This window comes from Alexandromys fortis, unplaced genomic scaffold, assembly GCF_014885135.2.
Source record: "Alexandromys fortis isolate MF-2015 unplaced genomic scaffold, M_Fortis_MF-2015_v1.1 scaffold_433, whole genome shotgun sequence".
NCBI lineage: Eukaryota > Metazoa > Chordata > Mammalia > Rodentia > Cricetidae > Alexandromys > Alexandromys fortis.
The window spans coordinates 234417-238972 of NW_026068300.1; the positions used below are offsets into that span (position 1 = coordinate 234417).

Below are 4556 nucleotides of genomic sequence, written 5' to 3' on the forward strand. Positions count from 1 at the left end.
GTGACATGGGCAGAACCTTAGAGCCACGCTCATGGTGACGTCACTGAACACGGATGTCAGGGTAAGTGTGTCCGATGCGGACACACTTGTGGGCCAGTGAGGATGAGTCTGTTTTAGTCTATGCATGTACATTGTATGTGTGAGCACATGTGTATGTGAACATGGCAGTGCACAAGTATAGCGTGTTTGATTTCCATACAGGGGACAGGAGGCATCATTTTATGTGCATACTATGTGTGCGAGTCCATGTGTTTGGTTGCATGTCTCTGCGTGAGCCATGCGCATCTATGTGCACATACCATTGTTTGGCAAGCCTGTGTGGAAGAATGTGGTTTTAAGTTCACACACGTGTGACAAAATGAAAGATTTTGCATGTGTGATATGGAGGAACATGGCTACACGCACGTGATAGGAGGAAAAGGACGGGATCCTGAACAGTAGGCATGTGTCACATGTGTTATGTGTCTGGTGTACATGTCTGTTTCCGTGTTTGACTCATGTGTGTGGTGATGATGCGCTGCATCATACATGTGTGCATTGATGTTGTGGTATGTTACATGCATGTGGACAGGATCCTGGTAGGCAGGTGAAACAGTCATAATTGTACACATGTGTGTATGCATGGGTGAGTCCAGGAGTAACCGTGTGCACATGTATGTGTGTGCACTGGAGATCACATGGACAGGCAAGGCCACTCGATGTGCGGCACAGGACACATGTGGACGTTGATGGATACATAATACGTGTAATGGACATAGTGCATCGATGAAATGTAAAATACACGTTATACACGTGCTGTGTTCAACATGCGTGCAGACACCTGTAGGCTCACATGTAACATGTAGGACACACAAGTCCGCACAACTGCACATATTACACTCCCCTTCATGTCAGGCTGGCACATATGGACATGTATTGCATGAATGTGTGTGTCTGTGTGTCACAGTGCATTAACATTTACATTTGCAAGTCACATATGACAGGAACACACATGAGTCTCCATACAAAGCAGCTACACACATGTGCATTTTAGGTTTTCTTTCACACTGAGCTGCACATGTGTGTGTTTACAGCTAGGTGTCAGTCAGCGTTCACAGACACGTGTACACATGGGATCCTCTGCAGGTTTCTGTGTACATGTGTGGTGCATACATGATGTAGCATGTACAGGTTTACACGTCACACATATGACACACATATCTGGGAATCATCCTTTTCTAGGCTTGCATGATGCACGTATGATGTGTGTAGCTGAGTTCGACTTAGTGCAAGTTTACATGTCACATGTACGACACAGGAAGATATCAATTGACACACGTTGTCATGCGTGTGCTCGGCTCTCAGTGCCCCTATTTTTTTCCCATCAGGCCAACTGGCTACCGAGGATGCTGGGAGCGAGTGGTGGGCTCGGCCATGATTGATAGCTCTGTGGACCAACCCCGTGCGGCCCCACCATGATGAGGCCCCGCCCACCCAGCAGCCGCCATCACGCGTGTGCTCGTCTGCCTCTGCCCTGGATCCCATCCCTGTCACGCATGTTCATGTGTGTCTCCCTGCCCCCACCCCCATGGCCCCGTGACCACTGACGTGTTGCATGTGTGTGGCGTTTTGAGTGTGGGCATTGGCGGGTCCTGCATGGGTGCCGTGGTGAGCACACGGTACAGGAAGCTATGTGGTCTGCATGCACCCCTGCTGGGCCCCTTGGAGCAGTTCCTGGGTGTCATCAACACTTAGTTAAATAGACACCATATTGCTTTATTTCATTGCCCATAAAGATAATGAATGTGTATTATGAAATGAAAGTATTGCTATGCAGCAGTGTCTCTCAGCTACATCATCAACAAAGAATGCAGATATTGCAATGCTTATTCAACACACTTAATTAATATGGTCTGTCAATAAATGGCCAACATTGTCCTAATCATACTTTTCTCTCTCCAGCAGATGTGGATAACTGTGTGAAGTGTCCAGAGAACCAGTATGCAAACAGAGAGCAGAGCCGGTGTATTAAAAAAGCTGTGGTCTTTCTGAACTACAAAGACACCTTAGGGATGGTTCTTACCTTAATGGCCTTGTTCTTCTCTGTATTCACAACTGTGGTTCTTGGGATATTTGTGAAGCATCATGACACTCCCATAGTCAAGGCCAACAACCAGAATCTCAGCTACATCTTGCTAATTTCACTCATCTTCTGTTTCCTGTGTCCCTTGCTTTTCATTGGGCATCCCAACTAGCTACCTGTGTTCTGCAACAAATCACATTTGGAGTTGTATTAACTCTGGCTGTTTCCACTGTGTTGGCCAAAACAGTGACTGTGATGCTTGCTTTCAAAGTCACAACTCCTGGAAGAAGGATGAGGTATTTTCTGGTTTCTGGTGTCCCCAACTATATCATTGCCATCTGTACGCTCATCCAAATTATTCTCTGTACAATCTGGCTGCAATTTTCTCCCTCTTTTATTGACAAAGATGTGCACTCTGAGCATGTCCAAATCATTGTGTGCAACAAGGACTCAGTTACTGCATTCTACTGTGTCCTGGGATATCATGGCTCCCTTGCATTAGGGAGCTTCATTGTTGCTTTCTTGGCCAGGAATCTCCCTGACACATTCAATGAAGCCAAGTTGCTGACCTTCAGCATGCTGTTGTTTTGCAGTGTCTGGATCACCTTCCTCCCTGTCTACCACAGCACCAAGGGCAAGATCATGGTGGCTGTGGAGGTCTTGTCCATCTTGGTGCAGGCCTACTGGGATGCATTTTCATCCCCAAGTGCTATATAATTTTGTTAAGACCAGAGAGAAATTCTCTTCAAAAGTTAAGGGGGAAAACATCTTCCTGAACACACATTTCATAAATTGTAACTGACAACTACAATATTGGTACAGAACCACCTAATCCAATACAATGCAAACTGTATGAATGGCTAATGATTCTCATCATTTCTTCCAATGAGGAGGCAGGCGCAGCAGTGTCATGTATACTACTTTTCTGTACACTGTGATCTATAATCATCCACACAGCCACTTGCTTTATAAGATTCAATTTATGACCATTAGCGCATAAGGGATGCTTTCCTTTATTCCACTATTGCCCAGTAACATTTAAAATAAACGCTAAGTAATTCTATTAATAAATGAGTGAATGTGGGCCTTTGAATGCAAATGGAAACAGAGAAATCTTTTAGTAGAGTGAAATATTGCTAACAGATGGTGAAACTAATATGCCCATCTTTGGGGAAAGAAAAGAGAATACTATTGCATCCTGGGTGTTAGAGGAGTAGAATTTAGGAGAGAGAGAAATGTATGATAACTAGATATAAAGGATATTGAGCAAGATGAAATGTGTCTCCGCAGTCATCAAACGCCTCCCAACCAAAAATAATCCCAGTACAGAATGGTTTCAGTGCAGAATTCTATGAGAACTTCAAAGAAGAGCTAATACCAATACTTCTCAAAGTGTTTTACAGAATAGAAACTAAAGAAACATTGCCAAACCCTTTTTTTTGAAACTACAGATACCCTGATATCCAATCCACACAAATACTCAGCCAAGAAAGAGAAGTACAGACAAATCTCACTAATGAACATAGATTAAAAAATACTCAATAAAATACTTGCAAACCAAATCCATGAACCCATCAAAAAATCATCCCCGTGATCAGTTGGATTCATCCAAGGCATGCTGGTATGGTTCAACATACAAAAAAATTCTATAGTGTAATCTACAATATAAACAAACTAAAAGAATAAAAACAAAATAATTATCTTATTAGATGCTAAAAAAGCATTCAACAAAATTAAACATCCCTTAAGGATAAAGGTCTTGGAGAGATCATGTATAAAAGGAACACATATAAACATAAGAAAACAATACAGAGGAAGCCAAGAGTCAAAATCAATCAAATGGAGAGAAATTCAAAGTAATTATACTAAAATCAGGAACAAGAAAAGGCTGTTCACTCTCACTATATCTATTCAACATAGTACTCAAAGTTTTAGCAGGAGCAATAAAACAACAAATGGAGATTAAACAAATACAAATTGGAAGGAAAAGTCAAACACTCACTATTTGAAAATGAGATGGTCGTATACATAGGTGACCCAAAAATCTGTACCAGGGAACTCCTACACTTGCTAAACACCTTCAACAATGTGCCAGGATACAGAATTAACTCAAAAAAAATTAATAGCTCTTCTATATTCAAATGATAAAGGGGATGAGAAAGAAATGAGAAAACATCACCATTTATAATATCCACAAATAACATAAAATATCTTAGAGTAAAACTAACCAAACAAGCGAAAGACATGTATGACAATAACTTTAATTCATTGAAGAGGAAATTTGCCAAAGTTATCAGAAAATTAAAAGATTTCCTATGCTCTTCGATATGTATTGACAAAATAGTAAAAATGGCAATCCTATCAAAAAGACTCTACAGATTCAATGCAAGCCCCTTCAAAATCCCAGCACAATTCTTCACAGAACTTGAAGAACAATATTCAACTTCATATGGAAAAAAAGAAATCCAGAATAACCCGAACAGTTCTCTAGAAT

At 41.4% G+C, this 4556-nt stretch overlaps 1 pseudogene; it reads left to right on the top strand.

Moving 5' to 3' along the window:
* The first annotated feature begins 1323 nt into the window (after positions 1–1323).
* On the top strand, positions 1324–3105 carry LOC126494997 (vomeronasal type-2 receptor 116-like; annotated as a pseudogene).
* Positions 3106–4556: the final 1451 nt, after the last annotated feature.